Source organism: Rhinatrema bivittatum, chromosome 9 (assembly GCF_901001135.1).
Source record: "Rhinatrema bivittatum chromosome 9, aRhiBiv1.1, whole genome shotgun sequence".
Taxonomy (NCBI): Eukaryota; Metazoa; Chordata; class Amphibia; order Gymnophiona; family Rhinatrematidae; genus Rhinatrema; species Rhinatrema bivittatum.
In genome coordinates this window covers 258,985,958-259,003,848 of record NC_042623.1, presented here as the reverse complement: position 1 = coordinate 259,003,848, position 17,891 = coordinate 258,985,958, and the positions used below count along the sequence as shown (strand labels likewise).

The following is a 17,891-nucleotide window of genomic DNA, read 5'->3' as shown; positions in this document are numbered from 1 at the left end:
ATTGTGTTTGTCATTATAGTTCCACTGCCTTCTAGGATTAGACATACACAGCAAACTACTTTTAGCTATGTGGCCTCCTTGATCTGGAATGATATTCCCAATGTTATTAGGAAAGAAAAATAACTAAAATTTCCCAAAATTTGAAAGCCTGGTTCTTTTCTTTAGATAATAAGAATAGTTTTTTGATTCATTATTTCTTTCATTTACTTGATGAATTTTAATTTTATGTTTTTTTTAATAGTTTGTTTTTAACTTTTATATATCTTATTTAAAAATTTATGGGGCTTTGGTTATGGTTTAATTTGTTTTATTCTATAGTGTTTGATAAAATTGCATTGACAAACTGTATAATTGAAAAAAAAGATGACTTTGATCCTTTAGCAGCCAATTCTCAAGTCATGCCTGACTTTGCCAAGTCCTTGAGCACATAACATTCCTAGCTTGTAGGATTTTTTTTCACACTACTATGTCTATAATTAGTGGAATTGGAAGTCTACCCTTTTCAAGTATTACAGCCAAGTAGTAGTACAATCCCTCTTGAGATGAATTAGGAATTATATTATTTTTCCTAATCAGAAGACTTGATGCCATAGACAATATTTTTCTGATTTTATATTTAATTACTGATTTGCTTTATTTATTTTTTATTGTTTTCAATTTTATTGTTTTAATGTCTATGTCTGTCAAACCTGTTTTATGTTTCACTTTAAACCACTTAGTAAAATGTTTTGATTAAACGATATAGAAACATTTTAAAAATAAATAAAATAAATACAATTATTTTCTATCAGTATAAATACTGACCTTCAAACACAAATTATTCAGGAGCTTTGTGTTTGAATATCAGGTTGGTTTGTAGCATACATTTACTATTAGGTGACTTATTGAAAATGTACACCATATTCCAAAATCATTGAAGCAGAACAAATGAAATAGATTTAACAAATAAAATATAGGAAAATATGTACAAGGCAAAATCAATTGATGTATAATCATTGTGTTCTATTGTATGGAACTGTTATTGAAAAGAAAACCTATATGTTGCAGAGCTTGGAAATGGCAGTGCAGAGCACAATGGCTTTGAGAACTAGTGTCCTCAGCAGAAAGTCATGGCAAGTAACTCACATATGAGTACATTTTCAAAGGGTTCAATGCTGAAAAATAAAATATAATGTATGTGCGTAAGATTACATCCACAGAAATGCTATTTTATAAACACCAAAAGTGCACATGCGCTTTCGGTCTCACGTGCGCATTTTACCAACGAAAAAATGGGGTGGTCTGGGGCGTTCCAGTGTGGGGTCAAGAAATGTGCATGGCAGTTGCTATTTTATATGAGATTTACATGTAATCACTAACCAAACCATTCATATAATTGTACGCCTGCTACTTGACTAGTGCAAGTGAATCGGACTTGTTGTCTATTGTCCTGCAATTTTTGGGTGGGAGAATCCGTTTAAAAGGGCGAAGTTCCGATGAAGTGCTACAGGGTCTCGGTCAAATTGAGACAGACTGGATGAACTGGCAGAGATTTTGGCAAAACTAGTGATTTCAAGACATGCACAAGTAAATATTTTCAAAAAAAGTACATGTGCATACCATAGTATAGCTACCTCCATGCATAAATCAGGGTGTTTTTTTTCTGCGTACATGCTATATTTGTTTTGCACATAAAATATACACGAGTACGTTTATAAAGTAGGTAGGGACAGTAAGTTCTTTCTTGCATTGGAATTATTATTCACATGTACTGAAACATACAAGTGTGCTGTCAGAGCAGAACTATGTGAATTTTATAAACTGTGCAGAAATCCTCTGCACAATTTATAAAATACTAGGATAAGCCTCTGCGCATCCACTTAAGTGCACAAATGTAGCACTGTGAATAGGTTTGAAAGTTAGGCTGCCAGTGTTTCCTCAGGGCGGGGGTTTTTGCTCCACTTAATGGATTCTTAGGGTGGCAGGTCCACATGGACTAGAGGGCTTGCTATCTGTGCTTCCACTCGCATGTGTGGTCGTATTTGGAGGCACACTGCCGAGCAGCTTCATCATCACTGGAGTCTGCACATGTCACTGAAAAGGGAGAAGGAGCAAGTGTAAAGTATGTTTGTGAAATTATATGTAGAGGTATGAAAATTAAATCTCCATCTGTACTTTCGTTCCCCTCTAACCTAATGCTGCCCACTTTTGGTGCAGGTAAATGTTGCACATTCACTTACGTGGGGGGGCGGAGCTAATCAAATTGCAATTTTACATAGGTTAAACATGCATTTACCTGCATAAAATCTTTTGATTCTTGCCCTCTTTGATGCAGGTGGGGATGAGAGATCAATACTTAAACCGAAGATCCCCCTACCATATTCATTTGCCTTTTTTTCTTTTTTTTTTCCTGAACTAGCAAATCCTCTAGCATCTTTCCAGACTTTGCAGAATAGCTGGCACAGTAGAGAGCTGCATTCTAGAATAATGGGACCTGCAAAACACAGTAATATGTCACACAAATGGCTACAGGGAATGTCTACATTCTGATAGCTTTGGAAGCCCCAGTTGGCCCTTTATTCCCCACCCTATTAAAGTTAACTCCCATCAGGGACAGTTTCTTTGCTTTCTACTTTAGACAATAAATACTTGGTCAAGGAAGCAAAAACAACGAAGGCCTAGGTTTTTTACTTCTGCTTCATGTGCGATCACAGTGGCAGAGAGATTGGAGGGAATTACTGAAGTAGTCTGGTTACGATGCAAGTCTGTGTATTTCACCTTTCCCCTTCCTGACTGATAGTAATAGGCGTCTTCTCATTTTCTCAGAGTTCTTTGATTAGTCATTGAAGACCTTCCTGAACTACTGTTCTTTGAAAAAAGGGATAGTTTGTTTTGTTCACAGGAGTTGCAGAGGGGGGGATGTCCTCATATACAATAATGCATCATATTTCTTTGCCGGTTTTCCAAATGTTTTGATTTGTCTGCTGGCTGTTGGTCTGACAGCTTTGACCTGTTTGATGGCACTGAACTCAGCTCAGATGATAATCTAAAAAATTAACCCTTCTGAAGAAAAATAATATACGGGAAGCAGCAGCTCCCTCTCATTTGGGCTGAGATGAGGAGAAGGAGGGGTTTAGGTAGTGGGCCTGTTTCACGATAAGTTGTCAGTGATAGGGAGTGCGATACCTGAAAAGAAAGAAAACGAATTGAAAAGACCCACAGTAGATTTTAAAAAAAATGGGAGAATGAACTTGAATGTTTAAATGGAATATTTGAATGTAGAAGACAGTTTTCAAAAGCCATTTATCCGGTTATCTGAAAATTGCCCATTTTGCACACGGGTAAACATACGTGTGAGGATCAACAATGCCTGCCAAGGGAAAAGGAGGTGGGGGTTAGATGGGGGAGACAAAGATGCACAAAGTGTTGCATTTGCATGTTACCTTTCAAGGAAAATAAGTATTATCCATAGGAAAAGTGGGTGGATACCTCATGTGCATCCTTTTCCCCTAAGGCAACTTTAAAAAAGCAAAGTGCATACATAACTTTCTTTTTGAGAACTGGCACAATATCTGCGGGGGAAAAGTACCCACAGACTTTGGAACAATGTCTGGAAAATGACACCCCCCTAATGATCTAAGAATTTGAAAGAGGTCTGGAAAATATGAAATGTCAAGAGCTTCGATTTTCGCAAGGGATTTGATAGGCCCTCCCATAAGAAGGCAAATTAAATTATGCATGAGGAATGAATGTGCCCACTTGTATCTTGTGAGGCATGACGGTGACCAGTGAACAGTGGGATTCAATATTCATAAGGGAAAAGAGAGAGTTCAGGTTTGATTTATTATTAAAAAAAAATGACAAAACGGTATGTTAAGAGGGGAAACAAATATCAAGGTGTGAGAGGCTTCTGCAGCTGAAAAGGCAGAGCTCTTTGTTCACAACTGAAAAGGATCCCAGTTGGTTAAATTAGGCCTCTTTCTCCCAGCATGCAGTGGGGCTTCCGTAACCAATGGCCCATTGTTCCCTACTGACATATTACAAAAGGCTCCTCCTCCGCCCGCCCCCCCCATCATTCTCAACAACAAAAAAATACAAGCTGCAGTTTTAAGGGTGACCACTGGGCGAGCAATGCCCAGAAAATTCATCAATAGCAGAGAAAGCTATCGGCAAAACAGGGGAGCAGTGCTTGCAACATTCTACCAGAATACCATTTAGGGGAGCAGTTTTCCAAGGGATTTCCATGAGTAAATGGATGGGGAAAACACCAGTTTGAAAACCGCACTTCTCTCTATGCAGGGAAAAAGTAAGGCATGGGGGTTGGGGGTAAGGCCGAGCCTGATAAAGTCCATGCAGGAGTTTCATTTTAGCATCCCTGTCATTCTTTACCTTGTGCACTTTGCACCTTCAACAGATGTAAGGTAAAGGGCACCTGTGGCGCTGGCTTGTGGCAAGGATTAATCTGGATCATGATGTTTGAACTGATTTTCATTACCTCATTTTAATATTAATGAGTTGTTTTGCATGCATTTGCAGACGACACAGCTCCTTTCATTGGGGTCTATTAATCGGCACAGCTTGCGGTTTATATTCTTGCCAAAATGAACTGTTTACTCAATGTTAAAGTGCTGCGAATGCCGATTTTTGGCATTTAATGTGCATTGCAGCGTTATTGGAGCTTAGTAAATAGGCTCCCATTACTCAGTGAATCTTCTTTTCTGGAAGCCAGGAGAGATTCTATGCATGAAGTGCTTTCTTTTATATCTTGCGCTCCATGTTTTAAAGTAGTCTCCCTCCTTATTGTGGTTAATTCTTTATCTGACCACTTTATGGCAGATGATTCAGATATTATTTGGCTAACTCAAATAGCCATTAAATTACATTGGGATCCTTATTTTCAGCATCCGGGAGTCTCTGTTTTTAACAGGTTGGGCAAAGGAGAAACAGCAAAATGGAATCAAGATTCTTAGCTCATCGCAATTTAGCTGTTTCTGCTATCTCAGTGGCATATAAATATATTAAACTCCTCTGTAATTGCTTTTAACAGGCTTAAGGCTCCTGCTTTTCACTACCAATGATAGTATAAGATATTTAAGTACTAGACATGCACCTTGTGTATCATATTGGGAAGGTGAGTGCCTAGGGTGACTGGCCAGTGGCTAGTGAGGTTTCAATAAAATAAAGATGCTTATATCGCATGCTAGTAAAAAGGGTAGTATTTAGAAAGACTTATGTGGGTAAAACAATGCTTGACATGCAGAAATGGCCCACTGGAAAGTTTTCCATGTAAAATTGCATCCTGTATGGGCATAATTTTAAGTGCATCTAGCATTCCAGGGTGGAGTCTGGACAGGTTTGCACTTCTGTGCATTTATGTGCTTACACCTGCCCCCACAAACGTTCCCCCCACACAGGAGCAGGTGCAGCTTTGTGCGGACACCTTTTTGTGGGTAATTTTCAAATGGAACTTCTGGATATAATTCACATTGAAATTTGATGTAACGGAGGAGTATAGCAGCCTGCAAATTACTCCCTAAAAGGTCAATTTTAAAAGCCCCATCTGCTTCAAAGCCGGGAGGTAAGGGCGTGTGTTGGGCTGGCGCGGGCCGCACATATTTTTAAAAGCACACATGCATGTGCGTGGCTCCCGGTACACGCGCAAATCAGAAAGTTAAAAAATGGGATGGGGGTGTGGGTGTGGTCTGGGTGGAGCATGGGCGGGCCATGGGCATTCCAGGAAGTTAGCTTGGAAGTGTGCGTGTAACTATTTATGCGCAGAAGCGCCCGCCACGTAACTTTACTTCTGCCATGGACAGTGTATAAGAATTAAAATAAAAAAAACTAAGGCGAGTCAGTTGGCTTTTAAGGATAAAAGGGAGGCTTATGAACAGGGGTGTTAGGAAATCCGATCCGATAACTGGGTGAACTGGGAGTGAACTGGGAAAAAGGGCTGTTGCGTTGCCTCGCATTGTTTTTAAAATCCCCCCCTCCCCCCGCTTACGCAGTAGAGCTGGCATTTGCGTGCACATGTACGCGTCCATATACAATTGTGCATTCACGTATCTGCGTACAGCTGATTTTATATCATATGCGCATATTCGCGTGTAGGTTATAAAATGGCCACATCTCTGGCACGAGCCAGCATACGCATGTACATGTATGCCCGCGCGGTTGTTTAAAATTTATCATCATAATGTGTAATACTTTTTTTGTGCTGTAGTAGAGGCTGCATATCCCAGTTTACAGAAGGTAATTGGGGGAAAAAAGCAGCATAACTTGACCCCCATGTGGCCAGTGTCCCTGAACCGTCCTACTTTTTCATATTAGGGAAGGGTGGGTGGATTAGGGCATGGTTTTTGAGATAGGAGGGTTGGGAAGTTGGGCAAAAGGTTGGCAAACTGGTAAAAAGGAAAGGAAAAAAAATGGGATTTACCATTTAGATCCTATTATGTTGAGATGAGGATGTATTGTGCAGGTTTACTGTTTCTTCCCTAGCATAACATTTCTGGATCATCCTGAGGAAAATGTGGCCAGTCATACCGTTTGCCTAGACCACCCAGATTCTGAAATGTTGTCGCGTCTAGCAGAGCAAAACCCCCTGTTCAGCATGAATGTGCTGAATAAAAGTCAGCCTCCGAGACCAAAAAAGACTGCAAAGGTTAATTTAGGAGGGGAATGGCAAAGCAGGGTAATGGAGGAGACTGGAAATGACAGAACCAGGTATTGTCAGTATAATCAAACGAGTGAGAGACTTTGAAAGGAACTCTGCCTCAAGAAGATATAAGTAGTACAGAGATTGCTGTGGGTTGGGCCTTGGTGGGAATTTTCCAGTTAGGACAACCTGGAACATCTAGGCCTTCTTGTGTCGTATTCTGAATAAGTCAAAGAAGATTATGTTTAGGATTGAATTTGAGAGATTTAATAATATACATTATTCTAGATCTATGACTCAGGAACTATTGAAGAAAAATACCTCAAAAACTGAGGTTTGCAGGATCAGATATAAAGGACAAACTACATCCCTTCATAATAAACTTGATAGTCTGAAAAAATTCCAGAAGGTTTAATCTTCAAGTGATACATTTTCTAAAGAAATCTAAGGTTCCTCCTTTAAGAGATATATCTGATGGAGGTCCCCAAAGAAATCTTTTCATCGACATCCAAGATACTGTATATTATCTGCTCCTGGCCAAATGCAAGAAGATGGATGAAAATGAGAGGAAAAACAATTTTTTAATGGGTGTAAACAAATGATCATGTATAGAATGTGAAATATACATGCAAATACAAAAAAATAAACACTTATTTACAAACATTTATTGAAACAGCAGCATAATACAATTAAACTTGTTCTCAATAGCTCATTTACACTTCATACCATAAAAAGCAAAACAATGTATTTCATCATATAAAACCAATCTTTTTTAAATGATATCTTTATTGAATTTCTTAATTAATTACAATAAAATAAAGAAAATAAAATTGTTGTATTACAATAATTATAAACTACAATAATCTTTATATACCAAGAAAAAAAAGTACAACAATCATATGACCTATAATGAGGAGGTACAAGAAATTTCACTACAATAACAAAAGTTACTTCTAAGAACAGAAATAAAACATGGATTCTATCTAAATTCTCTTAGACCAACCCCTCGACCCTCTCAAAAAATAAGAACAGACCCTAAACTGGTCTTCACGGATTGTGTTGGCATTCTTCATTGTTCATTGAAGGTGATGTTTGCTGAAAGCATTTTTTGGTAAAAGGTCTGAAAATGTGATATATTTGAAAGTAAAAATCTTGTTTTGATATGTTTAACATTGAATATATTACATCTATTAGTGATTTAATGCATTTTGTGTGTGTTTTTTGCAGCTATTTAAGAGTTGTGTTGGGAATCCGTATAGACTCTCAAAGATTTTTTATATGAAGCTTTAAGAATGTGTTTTATTTATTTAGAAGATCTTTCACGGTATTCTTTAGCTCTATATTTTTGTGTTGACAGGATATTATTGTTGGTTATATAATGAATGATTCATTTATTATTCTTTATATAGAATGTCCCCCTGAAGAAGCCTGGTGGGGTGAATCGAGGGTTCCTTGTAGGGGAAGTTTGAAGCATTCGAGGTGAAGCATACTGTTTTGAGAACATCCAGAGTATGTTTATCGTGAGAGGAGTCAGGATATAGTGAGAAGAATTATTTTTGAAGTGAGAGAGATCATCCCTGTATATATATATATATATGCATATGAAAATACAGAGAGGGTCAGGATGTAGTGAGAAGAATTATCTTTTGATGTGAGAGAGATCATCCCGGGATACTGTTATATATATGCATATGTTATATATATGCATATGAGAAGACTCTGATACAGGGAGGATTATTTTTTTGATTTGCAAGATTTCATCCTGATATATTTTTGATCCAAGGGGTTTTATGATAGTATAGTAATCTATGATGTATTAGTGGTAATAGAAATGTGCAATGGATAATATTTTCTGATGAATTTATAGAAGTTGCGGTTGATAATGCAGAGTCCAAGGGTCATTTTCCCTGCAATAAATGCAGTGTTTGTGAACAATCGTTTTCAGGAGAGTTTTTACCATTTTTTGCTAAGGGAAAATTTAGATTTAAATCGCATACGGATTGTCAGTCCAAAGGAGTAATTTATGGTTTGTGGTGTTCGTGTCCCCTGCTGTATATAGGCAAAACCAAGTGTAATTTAAAAACTCGTATGATAGAGCACAAAAGTGCCATTGCGAGACAACGTTTGGAAGCGCCTGTAGTGCAACATTGCTTGCAGTATTGCCATTCTTTTGATTCACTTCGATTTGCGGCAATAGAACAGCTGGTACCTGGCAATAGAGGGGGAGACTTTGACAATTACCTTCTACGCAGGGAACAGAAATGGATATACTACTTTGACACTGTTGCTCCTAAAGGATTAAACAGAGAAATTGATTGGTTTGTGTTCTAAGTTTGGTGTGAATGTGATTTGATTGGTGGGAATCAGGAAGTAACAAATTTCTGCTGTGTGGGATTTGTAGTTTTTTTAGTGTCTTGCTGACGTGGCTTCCGGTGACGATGGTTGCTGAAGTGGGATTTAAACAGCTGGGATATGTAGAGTTTGTTAGAGACGCTTCGGCACCATTTTCGAAACTATTGGCTGACAGTGTTTGTCCGGGTAAGCTTTCTTTAGCGATACAAGCCAGTGTTTATTAGACAGAAAGTTAGATTACTGTGTGTCTTGTATGACTTAATAGGTGCACTTTTTAATATGTAATATTTTGTGTTTGTGTTTAGAAGGGATTGAAGAATGTTGGCCGCTTTATGCAAAATACGTTTGAGAAACATCCCCTGAAGAAGATTGTTTTTTACAATCGAAACATGATTCATGTCGGGAATGGTTGCATTAATATTTCACTGAGCATGGCTAAGTATTCATCTCTCTAATTTTGTTATTTGAAAGATTTTTAACTTTGGTGAGAAGTGCAATTTTGGTTTCACATTTAAACCTTGTTTAGGGTGATTTGAAAATAAATATTGGGATAAAAAATAAATCAAGAGATTAGAATAAAATCTAGCATGAGCAAAATGACAATAAATGATTGAATATTATACCTTGCTTTGTAAGCTGATTAAGGCTTGCGGCCCATTGTGAGGCGAGAGGCCGCAGATTGAATTTTCAAAGCAAAAATCTTTATGATATTGTCATTTGCTATTAGTTAGTTGTAAATTTTGTGGATTGGACATTTGATCCTTCTCCCTCTCTTCGATTGGTTTTTGACTATAATAGAGAGGTGTTCTGCTTCTTTGTTTGTTGATTATGGATAATATTATGACATGATTTAAGAATATATAAATGTATTGGGGTTTTTTTTATGATGAACTGCATTGAGTTTCACTTTTTATGGTATGAATTTATTTATTTATTTATTTATTTATAGTTTTTTATATACCGCCGCTCATCAGAGACATCACGTCTGTGTACAGTGAACAGGAACTTACGCCGGAGCGTTATACATTTAACAAGTGTTAATATATAGGTATTTGAACATAAAACAAGTAGAAGCAATTAAAAACAAAACAATCATTTAGGAAGTGTGAATGAGATAGTGAGAACAAGTTTATTTGTATTATGCTGCTGTTTCAATAAATGTTTGTAAATAAGTGTTTATTTTTTTGAATTTGCATGTATATTTCACATTCATTGCACGATAGGTTTGCTAATGAGAGGACCCAGATAGTGGGTGGTAGTTTAAGACCTTTCAGAGATATTGAAATATCCATGTTAAGATGAAATGGCTCCTGGATACACTTTTGGTATCATTGATCCTAGATCCAGATATACAATAGATACAAATATTTTTGCTTATTTATCTCTTTTATGGCAGAAAATCATCAGGATATTTCCTGATATTTGTAGAGGTAACATACGTTGAAAGGAAAAAAAATTGGAAATGTGAGAGGGAGTTGCAGCTATGGGGGCATTTTTCAAGGATGCATGAGGAAAGAATGTCATTTGGGGTTATTTTCTTTTCAGGGGTGAGGGGGGATGTGTTATTTGTTTCAGTTTGTTTAATGTTTGTTTCATTTTATTGTGTTTGCTGTGCCAAAATAAACAGATGTAAACCCCCCAAAAGATAAAAGTGAAATGACATGGTCTTCTCCCACTTCCTGGAGCATAGTTACCCTTTCTGTGGGGTCTTCGATATACACAGAGTAACTTAAATGTAATCTGCATCATGTAATCTGCATCATGTAATCTGCATCATGACCTGGCTCTTCCGCCAAGCTTACCCCCAATCAGCTTCCTCACCTTCCAATAACCCTACCCGTTCATCTTCTCTCACTAACACCCCCCATCATGACCTACACCCCACACCTACCCCTCAATCTAATTAAGGAATTACAAACCTCTCACTTAACTTCCTGCTTTTAAAACATGTTACTTAGTACAAGTCACACTTACCACCTCACCCCAATGACTTTTGTTTTCACGTCTATACAACTTTGTATAAAACCATTATACATATCAATTTATTGCTTGAATCCCTTGTACATATCTTATCCCCATGTGTCTGTCCTCACCCTCCCCCCGCCCCCCCCTTTGTCATGACTACCCCTACCCCTCCCTCCCTAAGTTATTTAGTTTCTTGCTCTGTTTCTGCATTAGTTTCTTGCTCTGTTACTGCATTTATGTTACATACTGTTATTTGTAAAGGCTTCTGCCTATATATCTTATGGTTGTAAGTTACTTGTAAACCGGCACGATGTGCAAACGGCTGTCGGTATATAAAATTAAATAAATAAAAAATAATAAAAAAGTTCCTGAAAGGTGGACTGTAACTTAATAAAATAAATAAATACATAAATAGAAAAGGACAGGAGCAATTCCAGCTACTACTGCCTTACCAACTCTAGTTTGGAAGTGGTGCTCAACAGCCCTGAGGCTGGAACCATTTTGTTTTTCAGCCATTTACTTTACAGTCATAAAACAAAATGGCACTGTCTTTAGGGCCAGCTGGTGCCATTTCTGACATGCAGCCAGCGGAGCAGGAATGACTGAAGATGGCTCCTGTCCCTTTCTACTTTCTAGATTGGAGACTCCCATGGAAGGGATAAGTGAGGTTCAAGGGGGAGGGGGAATTTTGTGTTGGTTTTTTTTTTTTTTGGGGGGGGGGGATTTATTTTCATTGACTTTCCCAATGAAAGTGGATCAAAAACCAAAAACACATTTTGGGGGATTTTCTTTTCATTTTATGTTTAAATGAAATGAAACAGTGTTAAAAATCATTCTTAGCAGCCTTCCATATCAATTTCTCATTTTAAAAAAATGGTGACTTACGTATTAGGAAGTAGAATATATTTTCTTTGATCCACAATGCTTGGAGGATTTTCTAGAAGATAAACCCAAACAGATTATTTTTTCCTCTCATTTAGCTAGCATTTCCTCTATTTAGATAAACTGGGGAGGGGGCGGAGCAAGAGTCTCTGAATGGGGTTTTTTCTTTTATTTTTGGTTTTCATGTATATGTGATTTGATTAGCAAAATGTACTGAAAAAGGTGGTGTTAATGCCCCTGAACAGGTCTTTGGAGAGGCTTAACCCTGGAGTACTGTGTTCACTTCTGGACCCTGTTCTTTTGAAAAGGACAAGAACAGGATGGAAGCAGTCTAGATACAAGTAATCAAAAATGGTCTGGTGTTTGCACTGGAAGACTTACGAGAGGAAACTGGAGGACGTAAATATGTATGCCCTGGATGAGAGGAGACACAGGGAAATATGGGACAGACTTTCATCTGAAAGGAATTAATGACGCACAGCAATCAAACATTTTCCAATGTTAAGAAAATTGTAAAACTAGGGATCATGATATGAAACTCCAAGGTGGGAGACTCAGGATCAATGTCAGGAAATATTTCTACCCAGAAATGGTGGTAGACGCATTGATTGCCTTCCCCGAAGAGATGATAATGACAAAAATATTAATGGAATTTAAAAAAGCATGGGACAAATGCAGAGGATCCCTATTAGCTAGAGAATGGAAATTAATAAATGAGGTAACTTCTGTTACAAGTAAATTTAACACTTCTGCATGGATGTACCTACCACTACTACTACTTAACATTTATACAGCACTGCTTGAAATACATGGCACTGTACAGTGTACAAACAACACAAAAGAGACATTTCCTACTAAATAAAACTTGCAATCTAATCGAGATAAACATACAGGTTAAGAGGCTTAGGCCTGGATTCACCATTCTAACGCAGAATGGTGAATCCAGTGAAAACAGGGGGGGGGGGCGCGGAGGGGCAAGGGGGGTGGCGGGCCTGCAAAAGCCGGCAGCCATCACATCACTGCGGTGTTATCGCTTCCGGCTTTCACCCCCAATAGCGCCACCTTGAAAGGTGGCGCTATTGGGCGCGCTACTGGTGACGATAACGGTACTTACCTTATCGCCGCCAGCGAAGACATCGCAGAGTCTGCCTCCTCACCGCTCTGACTCTGCCTTGACTCTACCCCCAGCAAGCTATTGCATGCGAAAAGGGACTTTCCGCGTGTGATAGTCGCTTATCACACGCGATAAGCAATGGAAAATGACCCCCTTAGAGAGTTACATATAGTAAATCAATGGTTAAAATTAGTTAATGAGGCTGAAGGTGGGATTTTAGATAGGATGTAAACAAGGCAAGAGAGAGAGCATGACACACCAGCTCAGGAAGTCTATTCTCAACACATGGTGCAGCCAGGTAAAAAGCACCGAGTTGGGAATTGGCGGTAGAGGAGAAGAGCACAGACAGGAGTGATTTGTCTGATGAGCAACGTGCACAAGGATGGGTGTAGAGAGAGATAAGAGAGGGGAGGTGGTGAGGAGCTGCAGAGTAAAGCACTTGTAAGTAAGTAAGAGGGGCTTGAACTCTCTGGGGGAACAGATAGAGAGGCAATGCAGTGACTTTAGAAGAGGGATTCTATGGGTAGTGTGACTTTGGTGAAAGATAAGTTGCACAGTTGAATTTAGGGTAAATTGTAGTGGAGAAAGATGGCTTGCTTGAAGACCTGTGAGGAGTAGGTTGCAATATTCTAAGTAGGAGGAAATGAAAGAGTGGATAAGGGTCCTGGTAGTCTGTTCAGAAAGGAAAGGACAAGTCTGGCGATGTTATAGAAACAGCACGTTTCAGCAGAATTTTGGATTTGTGTAGGGAAGGAGAGAGAGGAGTCGACGATGACTCCTAGGTTATGGCCTGAGAGGACTGGGAAGATGACTGCATGGAATGGCCGTTACTACCAGTTACAAAGGGCATGGGGGTAACCCTGTACAGAAGAGTAGTTACTACCCTACCCTTAACAGAAAGCCTAGGAGCATCCTGCATGGAGTGGTAGTTATGACTCTATGCAACCTGCTGGGCAGGCTGGCTGCTGTCATTAACTGTCATACCTTTATTCTCCTTTCTTAAATTGTTACATTTTAAATGAGGATTCCCCCGCCCCCTTTCTCTTGAGGATTTAGAGAAACACTGCATCTTTACACTTTAGTAAACAATTTTCAAAGCTATTTAGGCATATAAATAGTGATTTACCCTGCATGAAATATCCATCTGGAAACTCTTCTCCCTAAGGCTAAAAGTGTGCATGTTTTGGCACAATGCACAATGCACACACTTTTAACCACATTAAGTGGTGGTTTTCCCGGGAGTATGCACAAGTCGGGGTGGGGGTGGTCGGGGAAGGGTGAGCATACATTGCATTTTCACATCTCCAGGCATTATTTTCCATGAAAAAAAGTACCTGCAGCATAAGCAGGTGCAGCTGTCCCTGGATCCTTTATACCCAGTGCCGCTGCGGGTTTCAAAGCAAATGAATGTGCAGACTTCCATTTTCAAAATTGGAGCGATCTTCAGGGGTAAAATGTACCCATGCACTTTGTCCCAAAATATAATGTTTGAAAAGTGTTAATACGTTTTCTTTTGTGCAAATGTTTTTCTATATGCTTATTTTTGGGTATTTTTCTTTTCTTGTTTCTTGTATTTGCTCGGATTTATTTGTAAAAATTAGTCAATTAAAAAAAGAAGAAAGCTTGGCAGAGAGGACAACGATTGGAGAAAACTTACCGAGGTCTCAGATGTACAGGATAGTGGAGGGAAGTAGTCAGCACAAATAACTTGCAACCACAAGCTCTCCCATCTGCTTAGGTATAGGAGGGTGACTATGGGGGTTGGGAGGGGGAAGGTAGGATGTGACGGTTATGGATGGGGGTAGGGGATATAAGTGTCACAGCTTTGCACCTGAGTTTATCAGAAGTGTAAGGACAGCAAGTGATTAAGATCATTTATTATGTGGAGGGACAAGGACAATCTTGGTTTATGTAAAGGTGGCGTGGGCTTGTCAGTAAATGGAAGTGAAGGAACTGGTGCCCAGGTACAACCAGACTCAACTCGGTTGTAAGACTGAGTGTTATGAAGAAGAAGGAAGACGGCCATGCTGCTTTGGAATGTCCTTCAAACCCAGCCCGTTACTTGACCTGCTCCAGATAAGTCAAGCAATGGGCTGGGTTTCATGGCAAACTCAGCTCATTGCATTATGTATTACATTGTTTGCATTCAGATCTCTGACTCTATATTTTGTGAAGTTCAGTCCGTTAGCTTCAGAGAGGTCAAGCAACGAGTTAGATCTGATGGCCATTCCAAAGATGGCATGGCCTTCCTTCTTCCTCGTTAACACTAATTCTCATAGTGTTCATTATAATTATCCATGTACCTTGAAATATTCCAGTGATGTACTTGAGTATATCCAGAAGTTTATCACAAATCATGTTATCTGTAATACTTTGTCAATTGTACATACCTCTATAGCGTCTTGTTAGATGCAAGGGGATTACAGGGTAGGATATAGAAATGCACAGTTGTTATATGTATCAATGTTAAATCTTTAGATATTGGGTACATTTTCCTGGATGATGAACAGCAAGCATCCTGTAAAAATCACTGACTCCTTAACATGAACTAAAGTGTTCTTCATTTCTACCTAATGGAAGGAATGCAAAGTTCAACTTATAGGTGAAGAAAAGCAAGTCTCGTTACCAGGATGCATCAAACCAGTCTGAATGCAAAACTGACCATATTTCTGTAACCCTTAAACTAAAGCAAACTGAAACAGATGAATTTGACCTTCAAGTTAATTTAACAGTTTTGCTTCTCGGAGGTTGCATGAATAGGACAAGTAATAGGTTGTGCAAATAAAACAGTTGAAGAAAGAGGCATTTCCTTCTGAATTACTTCTTTCCATGACATGGAAGCAGATAATTGTGTTTAAGTTTTTTAAACAAAAACCCTCTTATTTATTTATTTATTTTATTTTAAAACTTTTATTTAAAAACTTTTCTATACCGTCGTTTAGAAGTATACCATCACAACGGTTTACAGATAGGCACATACATAAGTCTGGTTAGGATTATAAATTACCTAGTAGGTGCCAATAAAGTTTCGGTTACATGATTCAATAATATACGCTATTTGGATTATGGATTGGAAATTCCATTTATATGAATAATAGGATATCCATATATGAGAATACTGTACTCTTAAATTAATCTTTAGGTATGAGAAAAAATAATAAAGGAGGGATAACTGCTATTTGTTGACTTTTAACAGTGTGCCGGAGTTCTCTTTCTTGTCCGCTAGTATTCCTTACTCCCCACTCTCATTGTGAAAAGCTTTTTTGGAGAGCCATGTTTTTAAACTTTTTTAAAAGAGTTTTAGATCTTTCATTAGTCTTATTTTGAGTGGTAGTGTGTTCCATAATATTGGACCGGCTAGGGATAGTGCTCTCTCTCTTACTTGCATCAGTTTTGCTGTCTTTACAGAGGGAATGGTTAGTAGAGCTTTATTGGCTGATGTTAGATTTCTCTGGGGGACATGTAGTCGTAGTGCAGTGTTTAGTAGAGATGTGCATCGTTTTTTGTGTTCATGTCATTCTTCGTTTTTCGGCCGCCATGGAAATTGTCGTTTTTTTTCAGTTCAGTTTGGGTCTTTTTTTTCGCGAAAAATCGATTTTTAGTTAGTGCGCACTAGCTCCCCGTTAGTGCGCGCTAACTCTCTGTTAGTGTGCGCTAACTCCTGTTAGCGCGCACTAACAAAAACCATTAGATTTTGTTACTTTTTGTTAGTTTTTGTTAGTGCACACTAATGGGAGTTAGTGCGCACCAATGGGGAGTTAGCACGCACTGACTCCCTTTAGTGCACACTAATCAGAAAAACGAATTTTTGCGAAAAAACGGGAAAATCCTGATTTTTTTTCGGGCTCCCTGAAACATGCCGAATTGGACAATTTCGTTGCAATTTTCCAATTCGGAAAAAACGAATGCACATCTCTAGTGTTTAGTCAGTCAGTACTTTCCTCATAGTTTAGTTTGTGGATTGTGCATAGTGTTTTAAATTGCACTCTTTGTTCAATTGGCAGCCAGTGTAATTCAGCGAGTGTTTGAGTGATGTGATCTCTTCTGCTTTTTCCAGTTAGAATTCTGGCTGCAGAGTTCTGTAAGATTTGTAGTGGTCTTAGTGTTGTATATGGTAATCCAAGAAAGAGTGTGTTACAATAGTCTGTGCTCGCGAATATAAGTGCTTGAAGAACGGTTCTAAAGCTCGCTTGGGTTAATAGGGGTTTTAGCCTTCTAAGCACCATAAGTTTGGCATAACCTTCCCTAACTTTCACTGATATGTGTTGCTTAAGATTGAGTTCATTGTCAATTATTACACCTAGGTTTCTGGCTTTTTCGTTTAGTTTCACTATCTGATCCTTTTTAAGTTTGATGGGATTCTGTATTAATTCAGTGGGTTTTCTTTCAAGGTGTATGAATTCTGTCTTTTCAATATTAATTACCAGTTCCATTTGGCTTAATAGTTGTTTTATTATATCTAGGTACAACATTGCTAAGTTTAGTGTTTTTTCAATTGTTTCCTCTACTGGTAGGATTAGCTGAATGTCGTCAGCGTATATGTAATGTATGATTCCTAGTCCTGCCAAGAGGTGGCATAGAGGCAGCATGTAGATATTAAATAGAGTTGCCGAAAGTGCTGACCCCTGTGGGACCCCAGTCATTAGCTTGATTTTGTCTGATATTGTGTTTTTTATCTGTACCTGAAAAAATCTATTGTTTAGGTAGGATCGGAACCATTCAATTGTTTTGTTTTGAAGAAAACAAAACAATTGAGCTATTTCTTCCAGCCTTTTTATTAGTATGCTGTGATTTACTGTGTCAAATGCTGCTGACAGGTCTAGTAATATCATAATGTAGTGTTTTCCGCTGTCAAACCCCCGTAGTACATTATTTGTTAGTGAGATTAGTAATGTTTCAGTGCTATAGTGTTTTCTGAAGCCATGTTGTGAGGGGTAAAGTATGTTA

At 38.4% G+C, this 17,891-nt stretch overlaps 1 long non-coding RNA gene across 2 annotated transcripts in view; it reads left to right on the top strand.

Moving 5' to 3' along the window:
• LOC115098901 overlaps window positions 1-17,891 on the top strand; it is a 106,674-nt gene that overhangs the window by 28,509 nt on the left and 60,274 nt on the right. The gene's annotated exons all lie outside the window — the stretch shown is intronic.